The sequence below is a fragment of the Camelus ferus genome, chromosome 11, assembly GCF_009834535.1.
Source record: "Camelus ferus isolate YT-003-E chromosome 11, BCGSAC_Cfer_1.0, whole genome shotgun sequence".
Lineage (NCBI taxonomy): Eukaryota > Metazoa > Chordata > Mammalia > Artiodactyla > Camelidae > Camelus > Camelus ferus.
In genome coordinates this window covers 74,226,789-74,239,328 of record NC_045706.1, presented here as the reverse complement: position 1 = coordinate 74,239,328, position 12,540 = coordinate 74,226,789, and positions in this window count along the sequence as shown.

The window sequence follows — 12,540 nt, the reverse complement described above, 5'->3', positions numbered from 1 at the left end:
CCAGTTGTGCCAAACGCTGTGGAGAGGTCAAGGACCCAGAAGTACCCAGCGGATTTAGCAACACCGGGTTAACCGGTAACTAACTCTGCAGAGGGCGGAGAAATGGGAGGTCAAGAAGTGGTAGAAACGATGACTGTAACAGTTTCACGAAGTCCTGCCGTGAAGAGGGACAGAGAAGCAGCGCTGAGGCTGAGGAAGCAGTGGGGCAAAGGGGAGATTTTGATTTTCTTGTTTTTAATTTTTGTTTGTTTCTTCAAAGGAAAGATACGCCAGTGGTGCCTTTTAGACTTTTACCAAGTAAGCCACAACAAATACATTTAGATTGTGACTTGTAGCATACATACTTAAAATCATGGAGACAAAAATTTGACAAAACGGTACGCATTTTGTCTCATTGTCTTGTTATGTGTTGTCATTTTTTCATTTTGAAGAACGCTGCTTATAACTCACTAAAATGTTCACAAGACTAGACGTTTCAAATTGTTTGCAGACAATTAATTGCCTTAGACTTCCAAAGATGAAGGGATCATTTCTGGTTGGGTCAATTTCTTTTTCATCTGTCTTTATGGTCCCCTTTCCATACCCAAGAAGCCAAATTTATAAAGTACAAATTTAGAAATCATGTATGTAGAAGTATTAAAATATGCTATATATATATATATATATATATATATACACACATATACATGTATTGCCTCAATTTTTTAAAAACTAGTAAAAAAAAAAAAACACATGATTTCAGACTTATGACTTGAAACTATATATGTTCTTGCTACCTCTCAGGACGAACTGACCGAACAGAAATACCTAACATTCTTTGTCACTAAAGTGAACTATGCTGTTTAAAGCTAGGAAACACTTCTCATAGTGATTTTGCTTATTATTGTGTGGCTGTGTCACTTTTGTTATAATAATAATTTTTAACTTACGTATTTATTTTTAATAGAGGCACTGGGGATTGAACCTGGGACCTCGTACATGCTAAGCACGTGCTCTGCCTGCCACCCCAGCACTGAGCTATACCCATCCCCCCCAAATTAATTTTTTTTAATGTTGATCCCCCAAGCATTCATTCAATGGTGGTGCTAGTGCTGGGGAAACATGCCCCGAAATCAATAATTTTGGAATACAAGTTAGATGTGATAACACACTGTTAAGAACTTTAAATATTTACTTTGATCTTTTTTTTTTTTAACTATGAATTTAGGAGCCAGAACTCTAGAAACTCTGGCACTAGTGATGACAAATAAAAGCAACATTAAAGTTAAAACTTGCCACAACAGTTACAGATTCATGAACTCTGAGAACACATACCCTGCCTTCCATCTATTCCCAGGCGAAAATGTCTTGAATTACGCAGTTTTCACATTACACAGTATTTAGGAGTGCATTCTTTGCGCCTCCCCCTCACAGGGGAGGTAATTGGGTTTATTTACTTACTTATTTTAATTTTTTTTTAAAGGAGGTGCTGGGGATTGAGCCCAGGGCCTCGTACATGCTAAGCACACGCTCTACCACTGAGCTGTGCCCGCCTCCCTGGTTCGAATTCTTTACAAAATGACAGCAATCGTATTTCTTATAGGCACGTCCACTTCCCAGGGAAATGCTCATGGTTGGTGCCAACTACCCCTCGCTCTACATGGACTCATTTCTTCTTGAATCCTCTTGCTTTGAACTAATCTCCCCCACACCCCAGTCCCGGTACCACCCATGAGGACTCAACCTCTTTTTTCACCCTCCAGACCCCCAGGTTCAGACTGATGGGGCTTACCTCTTATGTCCTACAGGATCATGTCCCAGAGCTAGTCTTCTCAGGTGTGAGAAACAAGCTTCTAGAACCAAGGCTTTGTCATAAAATAAAAGAATCTTGGAGATGGGCGAGATCTTCAGAGGACTGTAAATTAAATTAATTTATCCCAGAGGCTCAAAGTATGAGATGCTGTCCCATTTTTAAAATACTTTTCTTGAAATGGCTTGGCAGACTATCATATGTTAACTAGAGAATGCTGTAGTGTTATTTAACATGAGAATATATATCTGAAATGATTTGAAAGTAGAAACAAAAAAGAATACTTTAAATACATATATATATAATCGGACAACATGTTAGGCATTAGAGATATGGTGGGTAAAAAATACAGCTTTCCTGGAGCTTGAACCTAGTGAGAGTCAGACAGTAAGGAATTACATATATGGATTTTTTTTTTAAGTACAAGAGTAATACTAGTAACTGTTAATGTTCATTGTCATCTTTGTTCCTGCAAAGCTGCTGAAATTCACAAAACCGTTAAAGGCCTCCTTCTCTTAATACTTTACCAACCTTTCCTGCCCATCACTAATCTTCTCCCAACTTGTACTTAACACAGCTCATTATAAAATAAAGGGACAAAAGCAAAACTTCAAGGGAAGAATTTCTATGACAGGTTGGAACAAGTAGGAAATTCAGGTGTTTTTTCCAAATAGAAAATGTTATCAAGTCCAAATGCTTTAAAAGAAAAAACTTATTTAGAAAATGTCAAAACATACCCAGAAGTAAGGAGACAGTGTGATGAATTCCCATTCACTTGTTGTCCAGGTCCAACAGGGACACATCAACACAGTCCACTCCTCACCCGTTCTCTCCCCACCACTGGCTCATCTTGAAGCAAATCTCAGGCTTCGTTTGTTAGACTTGAAGGTTCGTAAGATGCAGGTTCACTTCTTTGGCCAGAAGACTTCACTGGTGGTATGTGTTTCCAATTGCAGTTCAACGGGAGGAACTTCGCTCGGGCCGGGTAGCTTTTCTTTTCTTTCTTTTCCTTTTTTTGCGTTCTTTTTTTAACTGAAGTCTAGTCAGCTTATAATGTGCCAAGGTCTGGTGCACAGCATCATGTTTCAGTCACCCATGTACATACATATATTCCTTTTCATATTCTTTTTCAGCATAGGTTGCTTTTCTCCACACCCTCTCCAGTACTTGCCATTTGTGGACTTTTGAATGATGGCCATTCTGACTGGCGTGAGGTGATTCTTCGTTGTAGTTTTGATTGGCATTTCTTTAATGATTAGCAATGCTGAGCATCTTTCCATGTGCCTGTTGGCCATCTGGGTGTCTTCTTTAGAGAGATGTCTATTTAGGTCTTCTGCCCATTTTTTGATTGGGTTGCTTGGTTTTGGGGTTTTTGGGTTTTTTTTTCAATATTAAGTTGTATGAGCTGTTTGTATATTTTGGAAATCAGTCCCTTGTTAGCTGCATCATTTGCAAATATTTTCTCCCATCCTGTAGGCTGTCTTTTCATTCTGTTGATGGTACCCTTAGCTGTACAAAAGCTTTTAAGTTTAATTAGGTTCTATTTGTTTATTTTTGCTTTTATCTCCATTAGTCTAGGAGCTGGCTCAAAACATACACTGCTGCAATGTACAGAGTGTTCTGCCTATGTTTTCCTCTAGGTCGGTTGTTTTTCTGTTAGCAATAATGACACCACCAATAAACCTCGCTGTCTAGGTTACTGCAGCTGGGTAACACTGTGTTTTCCTTTGTTTGATATAAAGATTGGTCAGTGGTTACAAATGTGGTTAGCCCGATCCGCCCATCCACTACAAAGTTCCCCTCAGTTTTTGAGCGAGTGGCTTTCGCAGCAAGCTGCTGATGTTCACTGCCTGGATCCACTGTTTCATTAGAAGTTGGAGAGTGTTGCTGTATTGGTTCCATCACTCCTCCTGCCTTTATGAGCTGGAATTCTTCTATCAGGAAACACTGTTTCCTGTGTGGCGACCCCAAGGTGAAGTTTATGCCAGAAAGGCAGGGTAACTGCTTGATTCTTCCCCTTCACTCAGGAGTTTTCTTAATAATAAGTTGGTTTCCTGGCCTCCACAGAAGGTACCCAGTGAGTTGGTTTTTAGAAGTGTGTATATTTGATGTGTTTCTTTTTTTCCCTGATACTTAAGTTATCCCATCTTTAACCAAAGGGCACCCCCTTTGAATTGGCTTCTGTCTTCTTTTGACACAACATAGTAATCTTAGCTAGCTTCCTTGCTTTCTGGTATGACACCAAACTATCATTTTCATTTCCTGCCAACCTTAGACTGAGCAGTTTCTCCATAGAAACTTTTAGTGGGAAATGGTATAGAAAGACTACAATTTAAAAAAAAAAAGTGTTTGGAGGAAGGAGGTAATTAGGTTTATTGATTAATTTATTTATCTAATGGAGGTACTGGGGATTGAACCCATGATCTCATGCATGCTAAGCACACACTCTACCTCTGAGCTATACCCTTCCTTTCTAAAGGCTACAGTTTTGACAAGGGGTGCTCATGGCAACTGGGTTGGTTTCCAGACTTCCTCAGTGGGGAGAGCCAGGGAAAAAGAATTCGTTTACTGTCTGAGTTTATACTGATTTCATTCAATTTAGGGTTACTTTAGCTTTTAAATTTTAAATTTAGCTTTTAATTTTTATATTTATACCTCACTTTTCTCACGAAAATCTTAGTTTCTAACAAAATTAACATAATCACCTATTTGCTTTATCCTATTATATATAATAGTTTCAGGATAAAGAAATAAATATTATCATAACAATATGATTACAAAACCAAACCAAGGTTTACTTGCAATCTTTTTCTGTCCTTAGGCTTTATGTCATAAGATTCATATAATCAAATTTCTGTGTTTTAAAGTATTTTCACAGTACTACCCAAAGTGATCTACAGATTCAGTGCAATCACTAGCAAAATCCCACAGCACTTTTAGCAGAAAGAGAAAACAAATCCAAAAATTCACATGGAATCTCAAGGGATCCTGATTAATCAAACAATCTTGAAGAAGAACAAAAGAGTTGGAGGTCTCATGATTCCTGATTTCAAAAACATATTACAAAGTTAGTAAGCAAAATAGTGTACAACTGGAAGACTATACTACAAAGCTACAGTAATCAAAACAGCATGGTACTGGCACAAAACAGACACAAAGATCAATGGAACAGGGTAGAAAGTCCAGAAATAAACCCACACGTTTATGGTCAATTAATCTATGCCAAAGGAGGCAAGAATATACAATGGAGAAAAGACAGCCTCTTCAATAAGTGGTTCTGGGAAACAGGACAGCTACATGTAAAAGACTGAGATTAGAACATTCTCCAACACCATATACAAAAATAAACTCAAAATGGATTAAAGAGCTAAATGTAAGACCAGATGCTATAAAACTCCTAGAGGAAAATACAGGCAGAACACCCTAGGATATAAATCACAGCAGTATATTTTTTGAACAAGCTCCTGGAGTAATGGAAATAAAAGCAAAACTAAACAAATGGGATCTAATTAAACTTAGAAGCTTTGTCAGGGAAGGTACAGCTCAAGTGGTAGAGCGCACGCTTAGCATGCATGAGGTGCTGGGTTCAATCCTCAGTACCTCCTTGAAGAATAAGTAAAAAAGTAAACCTAATTACCTCCCCCAACCCCCCCCACCCCAAAAAAGCTTTTGCACATCTAAGGATACCATCAACAAAATGAAAAGACAACCTAAAGAATGAGAGAAAATATTTGCAAATAATGTGACCAACAAGGGACTAATTTCCAAAATATACAAATACCTCATACAGCTTAATACAAAAAAAAAAAAGCAACCCAATCAAAAAATGGGTAGAAGACCTAAACAGACATTTCTCCAAAGAAGACATCCAGATGGCCAAAAGGTACATGAAAAGATGCTCAACATCACTAATGGTTAGAGAAATGCAAATCAAAACCACAATGATATATAATCTCACACCAATCAGAATAGCCATCATTAAAAAGTCCACAAATGATAAATGCTGGAGACGGTGTGGAGAAAAAAGAACCCTCCTACACTGTGGGAATGTAAACTGGTGCAGCCACTATAGAGGACACAATGGAGGTTCCTTAAAAAACTAAAAGTAGACTTACCATGTGATCCAGCAATCCCATTCCTGGGCATATATCTGGAGAAAATTATAATTCAAAAAGACACGTACACTCCAATGTTTACAGTAGCACTATTTACAATAGCCGAGACATGGAAACAACCTAAATGTCCATCAACAGATGACTGGATAGAGAAGTTGTGATATATATATGGAATACTATATATATATATACTATATATATGTGTGTGTGTGTGTGTGTGTGTGTATATTCTATATATATATAGAATACTACTCAGCCATAAAAAAAGAATAAAATAATGCCATTTGCAGCAACATGGATGGACCTGGAGATTGTCGTTCTAAGTAAGTCAGAAAGAGAAATAAAAATATCATATATCACTTAAATGTGTAATCTGAAAAAAAAAGAGACACAAATGAACTCACCTACAAAACAGAAACAGACTCACAGACATAGAGAACAAACTTATGGTTGCCAGAGGGTAAAGCGGGTGGGAATGGATAAATCGGGAATTCAAAATTCGCACCTCTTGGGGAGTGATGGAAATATTAGCTATCTTGATTGTGGTGGTGGTTTCATGGGTGTATATACATCTATCAAAACTCCTCAAATTGTTCATCTCAAATATGTGTAGTTTTCTGCACAGGAATCATACCACAATAAAGGTGTTGAAGAAAAATAATGTACTACTGGCATAAAGGCAGACATACAGACCAAGTAACAGAATAGAGAACCTTGAAATTAACCCTCCTATAGGAAAACTGGAGATCCAAATGCAAAAGAATGAAGTTGGGCCCTCACCTCCCACCATATTCAAAAACTAACTCAATATAGATTGTAGAACTTAACATAAAACCTAAAACTGTAAAGCTCCTAGAAGAAAATGTATGTGGAAAACTTCATGACATTGGGTTTTGGCAATGATTTCTTAAATATGACACCAGAAGTACAGGTAATAAACTTAAAAATAGACAAAGAGGACAACATTGAACTTAAAAATTCCGGGCATAAAGGACACAACCACTGAATTGAAGGTAAAACTGTTACAGTTTCTGCGTCTGTAAAATCTCACTCCTGATGAACTCGAGTCCCTTCTAGCTCTAAATTTCTATTTTTGCATAATTTTATGCATACCGTATGCACACCATGGTGGCCAGTTTTTACTAGACTGCCAGATTTTCACCAGCTCTTTATCACTCAAAGATTATTTTCATGATGATGTCATGTATAGAAATACATCAAAAACAGATAAATGTTTTCAATTGATTGAAACTTTTACTTTATCACAAGTTTGTTTCTCTTAGGCTCAGCCTAATTTCTGTAGATTGCCTGTTCTGTGTGTGTCTAGTTTTTTTTCCTAGTTGTAAACACAAAATTTACACAAGAGAAGAAGTTTCTCTAGCCTCCAGTTCACTGGAACTTTACCAAATTAGACAGATTATGAAGAATGTGTGTGTGACAGTGAAAATCTCAAAAAGACACTGACTTCTGAGTTGTACAAGGGCTTCCCAGGAGCAGAAAGGAGACTTGCAAATCTGCATGATCAGGCAGGAAGTCATCCTGGTTTGACAACCACACACACTCAGGAACCCTGTGCCCCTCACGGTATCTGCATAATATCCTTCCTTTAACTGGTAGGACAAATTCATCGAAAAACTATTAATATGGTCACAGAAAGCTGCTGGTGGCCCAGGTGAGACTGTGGCCTAGCTATTGGGAAAATTTCTGAGGGACCTTTGAGAGTGAGAGTTTTAGGAGAATTAGTCATGAAAAAAATTACCCAGGTATTTCAATACAGAGACTGGAATTTGAGACCTCCAGCTCTCCTTGCTTCTTATTCCTTCTTATCTATGATTTGCCAGCCGGCCAACATTGTTAACACAGCCATTTTGTAGGCACCGGGGACACAGACATAAAGGAGAGCTCTAATCGTCACTCAGAATCGGAGCCATGCGAGTTGTGCATACTGTCAAAACTCTGCCTGCCACGGGTTTGGTCCTGAGAGTTGCTCCTTAAGGTCGAGAGACTAGACCCTAACACCCTAACAGCACCTCCAGGGAGCAGAGGCCCTGGCCACAGGCGACCGAGAGCGGGCCTGTTTCTAAGAACAGAGCCTGTTTGCGTAGGACGCCATGTGGATTTGTAAGAGCAAAGTGACTAGCACTTCGGGGGTCGGCGTGTCAGTTCAACCACCGCAGTTACTCTTAGCAGTCAGGACATTCCAGACTATGGAGAAGAGACCCACAGACATAGAGAACAAACTTACGGTCACCAGGAGGGCGGGGAGGGGTAAACTGGGAGTTCAGGATTTGCAGGTACTATTACATACAAAACAGAGAAACAACAAGGTCCTACTGCACAGCACAGGGAGCTATATTCAATATCTTGAAATAACCTACAATGAGAAAGAGTACGTATAAGAATACACGTGTGCACACGTAGGACTGAAACAGGATGCTGTGCACCAGACGCTGACACAACAGTGTCAACCGACTGTACTTCAGTAAAAAAATAAAAAAGATTTTCTTAACCCAGAAGAAAAAGATTATGTATATGAATGAGAAACTGTTAAGAGAGTCAGCCCAGCTCTCCTTGGGAATTCTTCAAGGATGAACCCCGAAGAGCTGGGAAATGAACAACCAAGCACTAGATCAGGCATGTAAAGCTGGATTCATTTAGTAACTATTTTGGAAAAGCTGAAGTCAACGAACTTTAGGATCTAACACACTCCCAAACACCCAGATGCCTTCTTGCTGTACATTTCCACCCTCCCTCATGACACCGTCCCTCGTGACACCACCCCTCGTGACAAGCTGCAGGAAGAAGGGAAGTGCAGTGATTTTTATCAGGCAACCCTCTGGCGGTGGGGCAGACGGCCTGCTTGCCAAGATTTGACCCCTGCCAGCAGGGCGGGGCAGGTGAAATTGAGAAACTGGGCAAATCAGGGCACCTAGCTGGTACGTTTAAAGAAGGCACTTACGCGGCGTTCTGGGCCTGGGTCCAGGAAGCAGTGTCCTTCGGTGTGCTTTCAGCGCAGTGAGGTGTTCAGGGCTTTTCCTCAGTCAACGGCGCGCCACGTAGAACCTGAGCTCCCCAGCCACCTTCCCAGGCCCCACCCATCCACTCACACTCTTCCTTCTAGAATGTCACCCTGTGATGAAGCAATACGGTGCTTTAAAAGACAGACGATTAATCCCAGGTGATACTTCAAACCTGTGAGCATCCCAGCTGCCTTTGGGAATGCGTGCCTTTAAAGTTAAAACACATTTGTTTGAGATCGTAGCCCTTGGGGGATGATTTATATTTGAAGGTGTTTAGGTAAAAATTGTAAAATTGGATTTTTTTTAAAAAGATTCCTATATACATGACATCTTAAATATATATATATATATATATATATACAAATTTTATGTACAAACCAGAAATAGACTCACAGACATAGAAAACAAACTGTGGAAACCAGAGACAAAAAGGGAGAAGGGATAAATTAAGAGTTCGGTATTACCAGACATACACTCCTGTATATAAAATAGATAAACAACAAGGACCTACTCTATAGCACAAGGAACTATATTCAATTTCTTCTAATAACATATAATGGAAAAGACTCTGAAAAGAAAAAAAATGTGTGTATGTATATGTATAACTGAATCGCTGTGCTGTACATCTGAAACTACACTTCAATAAAAATAAGAATTAAAGAGAAAGAAAAGAAAAAAGTTTCCTAGTCGTCCATCTCTGCTGGGATACAAAGCTGCACAGCTCATAAAATAATCAGGAAATGCTTTCTTGGCAGGTCAACTAATTTTCCTCCCAAGCCAGTGCAGTGCGGGGACCTAATCCCTACACCGCCGTCGCTTCTTGTTGGGCATTCTGAACAAGCTGGCAACATTGTGCAGTAACCGTGAATGTAGAGTCAAACGATCGTCTCCCCAGTCCTGAAACAGAGCACTGCAGCACTGGGTGGTATTAATTTAATTCTCTACCATAGCAGACGTGTATTCTAACCAATCAGTTGGGGGTTGTCATGTCCAAATATTTAAGATCATTCCTGGCGGTTTAGTTTGGAATTGTTGGCTTTGCCCGCCGAGCACCCTGCCAAGAAATACAGCAAGCCTAGCGGAAACAACCAGCCCCATCCACACCCTGCATGTGACCGTGGGGCTCAGGGCGAGCCTCGAAAAGGCAGGAGATTCCTCTTCCACCTCCATGCATCTCTGCCAACCCTGAAATGTAATGTTTTCATTTCATAAAGGAAAATTCAGTGCCTGGCCTGAGGGTCCTGATTTTTTTTTTTTTTTTGCATCAATTTGCATCTTGATTTTTGTATGGTAGCTGCCTGCTCCTTCCTTAATTGAACAAGGGAAGCCTGTGGCCTCTCTGCCCATCAACGTGCACACCTGCTTAGGGGATGTGGCTGGGCACCACGCATGCAAGGACACTCAATGGAAATTGTACATTTAATTGGATGTACACTTCCTATTCTGCCCATGAGGCCTGAGTGAGCCTTTAGATGTTGTTAACCTTGGCTAAGTTTCTTGTTTTATTCAAGCTGAAAGTCTAAAGGCTACTTTTCATTGTAAGGGAGTTTTTGTGGTCCTTGGTTTGTTTTGAATGAAATTATTTTTACCATGCATTTTTAGTACAAAGTCTGTGCATTCTCATTACAGACACAATGTCTAAATAAAAGAACACTGTAAAGGTACCTACGGTCCCACCCACCCGGGCCACCACACCTTCATATGCCAAGAAAGAAACCGCTTTTCCTGCAACGTAACTTTTCACGTGCAGAATTCTGCGAATCCAATTTTGCAGGTTTTTTTAAGCCATTATCTCTCCTAAAAATCTAGGTCTTATAAATATGTAATCTGAACTTTTAAATACACGTAATGTAGGACTAGTCTGGTTTTAGAAAACTCACGCAATCACCCAGCTGCAAAACTACTATCCCTAGTTGGTGGAGGCGTGTGTGAAAAACATGTGGCTTGTTCTTCGAAATTTCAGTTTCAGCTGCTATTTTGTAATGCATCAATAATGCAGTTTATATAATTTTTTTTCCTTTTTAGAAGCAACTCCTCTCTTCAAAACAACTGTATGAGCTCAAGCAGCTGTTTTAAAACTTCCAGTGTTACCGGCCATGGGCGACTCTAACTGTTGAAGGCCCCCTTCCCTCCAAAAGTCTTCCTTCCCTACACGCTGCCCCAGTCAGAGAGAACCACCCCTTTAATGTGAAGATTATGCCGGAGAGCAGCGCGGTGAAGAGAGGTCGGGAGGTGAGGAATGAACGTGCGCTGACGGTGCATGTCTGGGAACCCCGGTGCCTCCTCTCTGGTAAACCAGGGTCCACTGTTCACCTCCTTCTTCTTCCTCCAAGTCCCAAAGGCTGGTCCTATTTCCTATGCCTTCCTGAACCTGCTGCCCCTACATGGCTGCACACAAGCCCCCGGGGGAGTGGAACAGCCAGGCGCTCCCCTCCTTGTCTCCGGCCCACCCACACTCCCACCACCTCCTGTCTCTTCCTCCCTCTCTCCTTCCCTTCCCTCCCCTCCCCTCCCCTTCCCTTCCTTACCCTTCCCTCCTCCCCTGCTGGATTTTCCCTAACTCACTCCAGGGAAACCCACATGGCTTTTGGAAGATAACAAGAGTGAAACGACAGACATTCCAAGAATCACAGGACTTCCTCATGGTGGTCATTTCCAAGCATGTGCTTCTCCCCTTCCTAACCTTAGTTGTTGTGAAACCACAGCTGAGGGCTCAGCACGGAGCCCCTGGGACCAGAGTCATGGGTTGGAAGCCTGAGTCCACCACCTACGCACTGCATGACCTTATTAGCAAGTGACTGCATCATTCTGTGCCTCAGTTTTCTCATCTATAAAATGGGGATAAGAAGAGTACTTACTTCATTGGGCTGTCAGGACTAAATGATTTGTCACGTGTAACAAAAATAAACATGTAGCAAATGCCATGTAAGTTCATTAGCTATTATTGCTTTTAAAATTCTAGAAATCCCACGTCCTTCCTGGTTTGGATATGCCTTTTGCTCCTGCGGAATCAGGTGGAACAAGAGATAGGAATTATTTAAGTGCCACAGTACCACTGCCTCAGAGATACTCCAGAATATCTCCAACTGCAACAGAAAATAAGAATAGGTTACACCTTGACGTAACATTTATCGTATTTTATCCAGGTCTTTCCTTGCAAAATCACCTAAGAGAACAAGAATTGGGGTAGCCAGAAGTGGACACTTTTTTTCTTTAATTGAAACATAGTCAGTTTACAATGTGTCAATTTCTGGCGTACAGCATAATGTTTGAGTCATCCATATGTATACATATATTCCTTTTCATATTCTTTTCCATTATAGGCTACTATAAGATACTGAATGTAGTTCCCAGTGCTCTACAGAAGAAACTTGCTGTTTATCTATTTTATATATAGTAGCTAATATTTGCAAATCTCAAACTCCCAATTTATCCCTCCCCACCCTCTCTTCCCGCAGTAACCATAAGGTTGTTTACTATGTCTGTGAGTCTGTTTCTGTTTTGTAAATAAATTCATTTGTGTCTTCTTTTTTCTTTTTTTAGATTCCACATATGAGTGATATCATATGGTATTTTTCTTTCTCTTTCTGGCTTACTTGACTTGGAATGACGATCT